Genomic DNA, 11,939 nt, shown 5'->3' with positions numbered 1-11,939 from the left:
ATAACATAACAGAAAGTTCTACTATTACTCATTAGAGAGCTGATGAAAGCACAAAGACCTCAGGGCAATGAAAAGATTCTGAATTGTATATTAGGTAATGTGTCTTTGGCTTTCTGGTGTAACACAATATTGGCCTTCTGATAATACTGAATTAACAAAATAATAATTTAGTGAAATAATTATAATAAATCATAATTTAAAGAACTTACAATTTAATGGGGGGTCTAGTTAATCCTTTATTAGGTAATGCTAAATTAGGAACTTTATCATTATTTCCGGTTCACATGAAGTTATTGGCATAATAACTCTCCTTTTATAGACGTTGAATACAATTTAAATACTTACCATGTTCTGACAATGGCAGTTCTCCAAATCTCAGACTTTTCGATTTTCAAAACAAACAGAAGTTTTTATTGTTCCCAGAAGAGTCAACATTTTCAAAAGGTTATGATGAAGAAATCAGTTGTGTTCAACTGTACCAAGCCAGTGTGAATCTCACAACGCGTTTGTTCATTAAAGCGTGGTGTTCATTCAGCTGGTATTCATTAAATGTCTTCTGTGTGGTATGGTGGAGATACACTGGTAAACAAGGCATGGCAGTGTCTACTCTTTTGAAACATGCAAGACAACTGGTAGATAGTCACTGAGAGGGTGATCCCAGTGTACATGTAAAGTTGAGTGAAGGAATGGTCTATGACTTCCCCAGAGCAGGTAAAACAAACCCTGTGATATCACAACTCTTGACAAGGATTCTCAGCCAATTTTTCCTAAATATTCTAAACAAAAAGCAAGATACTTTAAACTTTAGTGTAACTGTCCCTCAGAACAATGTATTACTTAAAATATAACTTACAAGAAATTATACTAGTCACCAAGCATGCTTAAATATAACCTTAGGAAAAACGTGTACTAGCAACAGGCCTCTGGGGGAGAGGATGATATACGTCCTTGAAGCCAAGCAGCTGGGAACGCCTGGCCCTCTCAGGGTGGAATGCCACCTGCTTCTTTTTTCTGTTATCTCCCTTTCTCCAGAGACCAACCGTGGTTAATAGATGATCCGTTTGAATGTGCTTGCTCAACTATAAATTCTATACTGCTTGACCAGACATATCCTGCCTTTCTTCTTGCTTATCTGTAAGACATGATCAATGTATAACTCATATTCCTTCTTGTTTATCTATAAGGCATATGGTTAATGTATAGCCTTCTTTGGCTCCTTTGTTGATTACTGTCTAATATCCAATAAATATGAGACTGAGGAGTTGTTCAGGCCAACAGTCTTCTCTACTCCTGATCCCTGTTCCCTTTCTCTTGCAGCTGACTTGTTTGTGCCTCATTCTTCTCTGGGGCATCAGGAAGTGGCACTCTAGGTCATTTAAATACTACAACACAGTGTCAGAAACACACATAAAATGTGAATTTACATTAGCATATATACTTAACATAGCATTATAGTGCACAAAGGCAGAAATTATTTCTAAAAAATACTTCCTAAGGTTCATAAATCATTTTCAACTGCTTTCATAATCATTTTGTTCCTATTATAAAGGCTTTTTTTCTTACAAGGAAAGTCTTAATTTATATTTCATTCCAAGAATTTTACATTGATTTAATATGATGAAATTCATAAATTATACTTCATAATATTTTATATTTGATAGTTTGGGAGGGAGGGTTGTGTGGAAGAAGATAGGTACATGGATTCAGTTACTAATTTGTTTTTAAAGCTACCATAGCTACCATTGTTCTAAAAATTATTTCATGATATATTAATGTTTCTTGACATTTGTGGGTAAAAATGACTTTATGATAATGGAGTCACTGACAGCTACTTATCCAATGCCTACATTCTTTACTAAGAGAAGCTCAATTTTATTGCAACAATATCATCAGCCATATTTAAACTTCAGCCTCCATTAAGCTAGGATAAGTTGTCAGTTCTGGGCAATCAAACTTCAGTGGGAATCTTTTGGTGTTTTCTGAAAAAGTTTTGGCATTTCCTTTTTCCTGCCTGGCATTCAGATGAGAAGCTGAGGGCTGACTGGCCATCTTGGTAATATGAAGTGATTATAAGAGTGGTAGAGCAGAAATTAGAACAAATTTAGAACACTGATGCTTTATGGACCTACTGAAGCCACTGTATATGGGACTGCTTGTTTATAAAAAGTATTGGTTAAAACCGCTGTATTAAGTCTCAAATGCAGCTGAACTCATGCAATGACCAAGTAAGCAAAGAGTTTTGTTACTACAACATCTGTATGTTAAGTTCTAGAAGTTCTCAAAATGATCTTTGGCCAAAGAATCCTTTTATTCATGGAATAATTATTAACATACCAGTAAATAACGGTGAAACCAACCTGAAAAATCATGACATTGATATGATTTTGTTTGATTTTAATTCCCATGTTTTTCCTACCATACAATATGCTTTCATGAAAATCATTATATAATAATACATAGTACTTTCTTTACTGTTGTACTATACTATTTTTTAAAAACTATTTTTAAAATTTTTTTATAAATTAAAAATTTTTAATTTTAATTAAAATTTTATAAAAAATTATAAAAAATTTTAAAATAAATTTTATAAATAATTTTTAAAATAAAAATTTATTTATTTATTTATTTGAGAGACAGTGTGAGAGCATGAGCAGGGGGAGGGGGCAGAGAGAGAGAGAGAGAGAATTGCAAGCAGACTCCACACCAATCACAGAGCCTGACACTGAGCTTGATCTCCCAACACTGAGATCATGACCTGAGCTAAAATCGAGAGTCAGTTTTAACAACCAGGCACTTCAAAACTTTATGCTATTAAACTGAAGGAAGACTCAGACAAAGGAGATATTTTTATTTTTACTAATAAGAAATGTATTGAGTAATTAATTCAGAATATATTAACTGGTGCTTATTATACCCCCTGCCCCCCACACACACCTAAAGGTCTGTACCTAGATTATGGAGAGTTAAATACCTATTTTAGATGCATTCAGAGGGGCAAAGAAGAAGGGAAACTACTAACTCTTGGTGAGGTTCCCCTTGGAGAGATACAACTGGAGGTAAGGTTTGAAAATAAGTAGAATTTACCTGGATGGGGAATGAAGAAAAGTTATTCCCAGAAGAATGATCATGATGAGTACAAACACACAGAGGTGCGAGAGTGTTGTTGGATAGATTGTGTATTGGAAAGTAGTTTGTTCTGAGACTGATTATGTAGAATAGGGTTGGATCCATGAAGCACTTTGTGTCTCATGCTATGAATTAAGATCCTTTATCCTAAAAACATTGTGGAATGATTGGGAGAAACTTTAGAGGTGGAGTGATACTGCTAGATACATTCTTTTAAACAATTTTGGGAAGCTGATATTTATAGTAGAGGTAAGCAGAGTGGTAGGGAGGAGTAGAAGGGAATTAGAAATCATTTAGTTAACATACACACACAAAAATTATCAGTTAATTTGAATTTTACAAACCCTACTGAAGAAACAGTGATACCACAAAGATAAAAAGTATAGTCCATGTAAAGTGTTATGGAACATTTAAATGGAAGCTCTCAAATTCTTTAAAACCAGTAAAGTAAGACGGTCTATTATTGGCATCTGTGGCTTTGTCAACTAGAGATTTGATGTTTTTTCTTCCTCAAGTATCCTTGCAATAAAGAGGGAGTGTTAAGATATTTACCAGCACTGTATGTCTCTATATCTGTGGTCTGATTATGCTGTCTTTGAAGTCTGTCACAGGGGATATGGTGGCTGACTTATGATTGATTATTCAATTGCTTTTCCTCTCAAAGTTGTAAAGTGTTTCCACTAGGTTAATATGACTGCCTCTGTGCCATTATTTCAATACTTTTATTTATATGAGCAGTTTTCAAGTGAGCAGTGGGACATCATTAATTCTATGTTCTCAGGGCCTAGTTACATGAGTAAATATTAGTTAAAAACTAAGAAAACAAGCTGTATTTGTTTACATTAAACATTAAATAATAGAACTATGTTTACTATATATTACAGGATAATAATGGTTTTCTATGAGCTGATTATCAATTCAGAGGCCTTGTATAATATTGACGTAAGTAAAATGGAACACAACAGAGAAAATAATTATACAGAATTCTCAATCTGAATTATATAGAGTTGTGCCAATGCCTCCTGCAATAGTGAAGTGACATTTATTTTAATAAATTTAATGCCACCACATATAGGTGATTTTGGAATAAACTACTTGGAAGATAAGAATCAAATAGAAGCAGGGCACCTAGGTGGCTCAGATGGTTGAGCTTCTGCCTTTGGCTTGGGTCATGATCTCTGGGTTCTGGAATCAAGCCCCACGTTGAGCCCCATGTTGGACTCCCAACCCAGCAGGGAGTCTGCTTCTCCCTCTCCCTCTGCATCTCCCTGTGCTGATGCCCTCTGTATCTCTCTGTCTCAAATGAATAAATTAAATCTTTTAAAAAAAGAATCAAACAGAAGCATATGTTGTCAATAGAAAGAAATAAGGACTTACTCTCGGGTTGTCTGGCTTCTGCAATATTGTATTTATTGCATTATAGCCAAGTGCTAGCTAGCCACGTACATTATAGCCAAGTACAAGCTATTATCATTGTTAAAGCATTGGTCCAGATTGTTTCTGACTGGAAATGTATTCATAGTAGGCAAGGCCATTAGATACAATTGAAAAATTGGCGCAATATATTTTCTAGCCTCTCGAAATCTTCATAGATCACCTCCGTAAACAGAGTTGAAGATCACCTTTGGAATTCTTATTAAATATATTGTTCATGGGCCACCTGGGTAGCTCATCAGTCTGTCTTCCGCTCAGGTTATCATCCCAGGGGTCTGGGATCCAGCCCAGCATTGGACTCCTTGCACAGCAGAGAGCCTGCTTCTCCCTCTCCCTCTGCTGCTCCCCCTGCTTGTTCTCTCTTTCTCAAGTAAATAAATAAATAATCAAAAAGTATATTGTTCATAATAAATTTATTCATTTATTTAACATAAGTTGTCAAGGTCATTTTATGTGCCTGAAAGTAATTGTGATATATATTATACAGTTTCATTCCTCAAGAACCTCAGAGTATAATGGACAAATGAACAGCTAATCGACATTACATTTTGTTGTGTGAGAGGTGCAATGTTGTGATATACAGAAGATTCTTAGGTGACATTAACAAAGGAAATTTTATGCAGGCTTGGAAGAGGAAATCCTTCCTAAAGAATCTGACATTGGGAAGATGAGTTATATTAACTTGGAGATGAGTTAGTAGTGAAGGTATTCAGGGAGAGAAAATATCATATATGAAGTCACAGACCCATGAAATGAGTTGGTTTCTCTTTTAGAGAAGACAGCAAGTGGAGGGCCGAAGCTAGAGAAATGTAGGAATGAAATCAGTTCACCATATGCCCTGGGTGTTAAACTAAGGAGTTCGGAGCAATAGAGTATCATCAAAGGCTTTTAAGAAACAGTGTAAGGATAAAACCACAGTGGCTGAGGGCAAAACGGCTGGGAAAGAATGGGCCTGAAGAAAGGGCCTGGCTTAACAGACTTGTGCAGTGACTTACATGGGCAGCCTTAAAGAACTGGATTAAAGCCCTTAGAGCTTAATGTTCTTGGGTCATGAACTTCTTCAAGAGTCTGATGAAGGCTGAGAATGCTGGCGTTGCGTGGTCACATTTCTTTGTGATAAGATAGAAAATATTATTCCACAGATTGCAATGGTTGCCCTTATGAGAAAAAATAAAAAGTCAGGAATGAGGCCACACTGCAGTTCTCTGGAGATTCAGGCTTTCGAGTTCCATGAATAATAAAGTGTAGGAAGCTTGTGGGTACCAAGCAGCATGAGAATGGCAAAAAGGGACTATGTTTAGAATGGAATTACTTCTCTCAAAATAAATTTAAAACTGAATTCAATAGAGGAAACATCAGAGGATTTTATACTACTGAACCTCATCCCAGAAAACAAGTAAATGAATCAATTTCCAATGACTTTAGAAAATTTTAAATGTGCAGAAAATTGTCAGGGCACCTGGGTGGCTAAGTTGGTTAAGCATGCGACTATTGACTTTGGCTCAGGTCATGACCTCTCATGACCTCAGGGTCATCAGATGAGCCCCATGGTGGGCTCCTCCCTCTCTGCTCCCTTCACTCCTGCTTACTGGTCTGCACCCCGCCTCACCCCATGTGCGTGCTCTCTCTCTCAAATAAATGAAATAAATGAAGTCTTTAAAAAGAAAAAGAAAGTTTTCAAATAAATATCCATCCTTCTCTCCCCCTCCCAAAATAAGCATGCCCAGAAATCTTCACAGGGGAATTCTATGAAACTTAAAAATTGGTAACTATAACGTGAACGAAATAGAGTATTGAAAAAATCTTCCACACTATTTTCACACAGGAAGTATTATATTCATAAAAAAGACTGACAAAAATTGTTCACATAAGAAAATATCAGATCAGTCACAATATGAATATTGATACAAAAATCCTAAAATATATTTTGGAAACATAGTTCATTGTAACATAATTTGAACAAGTGGGATTTTTTTCAGAAATGGAAATGTAGTTCTGTAATTCATAATATAAATATACCTAAAGAGAAAAATCATACAATCTCATACAATCATGTCTATATATACCAAAGGGACATTTGATTGAAAGTAGATTTTTGATACATTCTTAGTAAAATATTTCTTTTAATATATGAACTTTATGTAAATATCTCATCCTAAATACCAACATTATGCTTAATGTGAAAAATATGTCATATTAAAGTCAGAAAAAGACAAAGGGGTTTGTGATCACACTATTTGTTATGTTTTTCTGGATTTTAATAGTCATTTTAATTCGCAACATTGTTAATATTTTTAACAGCTCTTAACACTATTGAATCACAAAGAAAATAAATTATACAGGAATTAATATTCCCGGAGGAATGATGTATGTTTTTTTGTTTACTTTTATTCAGTCAGTCAGTCATTTTATTTATTCTGGGGATATAACTTCCTAGTAATGCAACTTGTAGAAATTAAAAGGGCAAGTATTCACAAAGTGCATAGCATGTGTCAAGCATTTCTCCAAACACTTTCCATGTATTAAGTCATTTGATGTTTACAATGATCTTGAAAAACCTCAGATACAGAGGAGTGGGTAATTTGCCCAAGGTCATGTAAGTAGCATGTTGGAGAAGCAGGATTCAGTCTGGTTTGCACCACTGAACATCTGGCCTTGGTATAGGAATAGATGTATCTTTCCTTCTGGTAAGATTAGTCTGTCACTTGATCTTAAAATTAAGGTGTCCATCTTATTAACTTTTCTCTCCAGTGGATACAGCTTTATCTGGAACTCCCTTTAAAACTATATGTTCATTTTGTGTTTATCTCCAGCTGCTGGCTTTTAAAAACACTTTCAATATGAGCTAATCCTGATATGTCCAAAATGAGATGTTATTTTTCTTCTAAATTGGAAAAAACAATGTTCCTCTTTGGTAAGGATTTCGGTGTCCTATTTTCTTTCCCAGTTGAAAACATGGTTTAAAAAGAAATTCAACACGTATATAATCAATATTATTATGAATTTAAAATGAGTTAATATATATAATATCATATATATAACTTTATATATGACATATGATATTACTTATGTACTATTAGATATGTAACATGGGATGCTACACATATGTGCTATCATTGCATATATGTATATACAATATAGAAACATATTATTACATATATGTCAATATAGTGACACATTAATGTTTATGTAAATATATAAATAGTAATTTTCTCTCTGAAAGCATGTGGCTTTGATATATGCAACAATTATTTCAATGAATTAGGTACATTAGTGTAATAGTAAAATTATTTTGGAAGAACAACTTACTAAACATGATCTGTCTATACCATATTTGTATTATTCTAATAAAAATATGACCTTGGTTGCATACCAAATTCATCTGCAGAGCCTCAAACCAGACCTACTAAATCAACACTTATTGGATGAAGCTCAGATATGTATATTCTATGAAGACTCAAAGATGGTTAAGCTCTATAAAGAAGAATGAGTTCATCCAACGTGGTGCCAAAGAGCATCCTTTCTGGAGTGACTTAGCTGTGGGTTCTGAGACAGGGCTTCTCCATTTTACCAAGTAAAAGCTTCTCTGGGCTCTGCCCTGAACAATATAGCCAGTATGATACCTTTAGAATCATATTCCAGTAAGGATGGAATTTATTTTTTGATTTAACTAACACAATTCTTATTAGGTGTAAGGCACTATTCTAGAAACCTTGGATATGGAGGTTTAAAAGAAACAGTCTCTGCCTTAGTAGGAGGAAAAAAAGTTAATCAAATAATATGAAAATCTTGTTATAACATACTCAGTAAAGAAAAGGAATACAGGGTAAAATGATAGAGGCTTATCTTTCTGAGAAGATGGTATTTGGGAAAAATCAAAGAAAGTGAGTCAATAAATTGTGGAGATACATGGAGGAAGAGCATTCTAGGCTGAAGGAACTGGCAAAGGCCCCTGAGTCAGGGACATAGGTGAGAGTTTCTAAAGCATCTGAAGTTGCCCAGTCTGGTTGAAGTGGAGTGACGTGTATGGTAAGAGTGGCAGTTGTTGTTGGAGCTATAGTCAGATGCCAGATAACAAAGACTCTGTAGGTCTTTTGTTTTATTCTAAGGCAATTTTAAGGTATTGGGTGTTTTTCAACAGGGAAGTGATCGATCTGAACTTAATGTGACTTGCATTTTATCAGGATTATAGGAATCACAGTGAAAAGAAAGAGCCAGTGCCAAGACTATAGGCAAAAATTTTTGGTGGCTTGGACTATGAGTAGTACAGGTAGGTAGAGATGCTGAAAAGTCGTTAGATTTCAGAAATATTTTTAAAAAATAGCGTCAGCCGGGCAAAATAGTTGTGAAAGCTCATTGTGCTACTTCTGATCTAGTTTCCTTTTGCATTTACTTTCTACTATTAACATTATTCTATTAAAAAAAAAAATCTTGAGATCTCCCGTGCTAACCCTGCTCTCAAACAGTTTAGGATATAGAAAATTTTGTTCAATATTTAATAGACTTTTTAAAATTTCAAGTTAAATAAGTAACAGAATTTCAATAAAACTTTTTAAAATTCAGAACATTAATCATTTCAACAGAAACATCAATATATTTAATAATAAATATACATTAGTTAAACACTGGCAACTTTTGTGCACCAGAACATGAAAACTTTGTACTTCTAGCTTCCTGTTTTCTTTGTTCATCATGATGAAGTCACTATTCCTGTTAAGTTGTTCACATATGGGGAGAATTTTTAGCCTACTGCCTTTAATGGGCAATAGGAAACAAAACCAACAACAGTTTTACTGGAAGCAAAACAAATTCCAATAAATTATAAATATATACTATTATATTTTATAATGTACTGTGATGTCAAGTTTTGTTACAAAAAATTACTAGAGTCTTTGTTCTGAAATTCTCCCCTGCAGATTTTCTTTGGTTGTTCTGCATCAAGAATTTGTTAATGTTGCAAACTACAATAATGTTTTGTCCCATGTCTTTACAGGTATACTCATATTTTGTATGTCCCTAACAAGTTTCATCCCCTTGCCTTGTTGTATTATCCATAATTTATTTTGCTAAAATTGAATACTTGTTTTGCAGCCATTTCATACTTATTTTCAGCTATTATAATCATATGAAGATGAACATATTTATACCTAAATGTTTTTTTTAAAGATTTTATTTATTTATTTGAGAGAGAGAGTGAGAGAATGCACACAAGCAGGGGAGAGGGCAGAGGGAGAGGCAAGCTCCCCATTGAGCAGGAGCTTGATGCAGGACTTGATCCCAGGATCCTGAGACCTGACCCGAGCCAAAGGCAGACACTTAACAACTGAGCCACCCAGGCATCCCATTTGTACCTAAATATTAATCTTTTTCTCTGTTTTCACCTTAGTTTAAATTATTTTTCACAGAATTCTGAGTCAGTTCTGAACACTTTTGTGGATCTCGATATATATATATATATATATATAAATTTATATATATATATATTTATTCTTTTTTTTTTTTTTAAAGATTTTATTTAGTTATTTGACAGAGATCACAAGTAGGCAGAGAGGCAGGCAGAGAGAGAGAGAGAGGGAGAAGCAGGCTCCCTGCTGAGCAGGGAGCCTGATGCAGGGCTCGATCCCAGGACCCTGAGATCATGACCTGAGCCGAAGGCAGAGGCTTAATCCACTGAGCCACCCAGGTGCCCCTCAATATATATTTTTAAATTGCTTTCCAGAGAATTTCCATGAATTTATGTCTACCAGCCCTGCCTGAAAATACCTGCTTCACTTTATTCTGAATTATAAAACTCATCAAATATAAGTCACTATTCTATCTCTAAGACCTCATGAGACAGGTTACATAAGATATTAAATGTTTTTATCAGTGCTATGCAAATATATCAGGGACATGGTGGGAAACTACAAATTTATATAAATAGCATAATGACACTTCCAGTGTTCCCTTAATAAATTAATAAACTACTTAATAAATTTGGAGTCACTGTTAATGTGATTGGGTAAATCAAATTTATAATGCTTCTGAGGTGTCTGGATGACTAAGTTGGCTCGGTATCCAACTCTCGGTTTTGGTTCATGACGTAGGATGGGATGCAGCCACACAGTAGACTCTACATTCAGTGAGGAGTCTGCTTGAGGATTTTTTCTCTCCCTCTCCCTTTGCCCCTCACCCACTTGCTCTCTTGCTCTCACTCTCTTTCTTTCTAAAATAAAATGAATAAATCTTTAAAAAACATATAATGCTATTAACTTAAAATGGATTAAACTGGTGTTTGGGTGTTTAAAATAATTCATTTAAGAATAAATACTTTCCTGGGTGATGGGTATTAAGGAGGGCACGTATGGTGATGAGCATTGTGTTATATGCACTAATGAATCATAGAACACTATATTAAAAACTAATGATGTATTATATGTTGGGTAATTGAATATAATAAAAAATAAACTAAGAAAAATTATAAGATTAAAAATTTAAAAAAAGCTATAGTTATGAAATAGAACTGTCAGTTTATTATTTCTACTGTTACTACCAGGTAAAAATCTTGACAATGATTTCTAATAAATAAGCTGAACAAAAAAAGTAGAATGTGGAAAATGTTTAATAATAAATTAACATATCAATAAGCAGAGTGTGACGACAGTTAGCAGTTAACAATAAGCACTTAATGTAGTTTGTTTAAATGTCTCTGTGGTTTGGGGCACCTGAGTGGCTCAGTCAGTTAAGCACCTTCCTTCAGCTCAGGTCCTGATCTTGGGGTCATGGGATTGAGCCCCCTAATGAGCCCCCCATTGGGCTCCCTGCTCAGTGGGGAGTCTGCTTGTCCCTCTCCCTCTGCCCCTCCCTCTGCCTGCTTGACCTCTCTCTCAGTCTCACTCTCTTTCAAATAAATAAATAAAATCTTATTTATTTATTTATTTATTTATTTTAAACATTTTTTAAAATTTATTTTCAGTATAACAGTATTCATTGTTTTTGTACCACACCCAGAGCTCCATGCAATCCATGCCCTCTCTAATACCCACCACCTGGTTCCCCCAACCTCCCACCCCCCCACCTCTTCAAACCCTTCAGATTGTTTTTCAGAGTCCATAGTCTCTCATTGTTCACCTCTCCTTCCAATTTCCCCCCACTCCATTCTCCTAACTCCCCATGTCCTCCATGCTATTTGTTATGTTCCACAAATAAGTGAAACCATATGATAATTGACTCTCTCTGCTTGACTTATTTCACTCAGCATAATCTCTTCCAGTCCCGTCCATGTTGCTACAAAAGTTGGGTATTCATCCTTTCTGATGGAGGCATAATACTCCATAGTGTATATGGACCACATCTTCCTTATCCATTCGTCCATTGAAGGGCATCTTGGTTCTTTCCAT

The sequence above is a fragment of the Enhydra lutris genome, unplaced genomic scaffold, assembly GCF_002288905.1.
Source record: "Enhydra lutris kenyoni isolate GAN:26980312 unplaced genomic scaffold, ASM228890v2 scaffoldscaffold3, whole genome shotgun sequence".
Lineage (NCBI taxonomy): Eukaryota > Metazoa > Chordata > Mammalia > Carnivora > Mustelidae > Enhydra > Enhydra lutris.
This window is presented reverse-complemented; position numbering follows the sequence as displayed.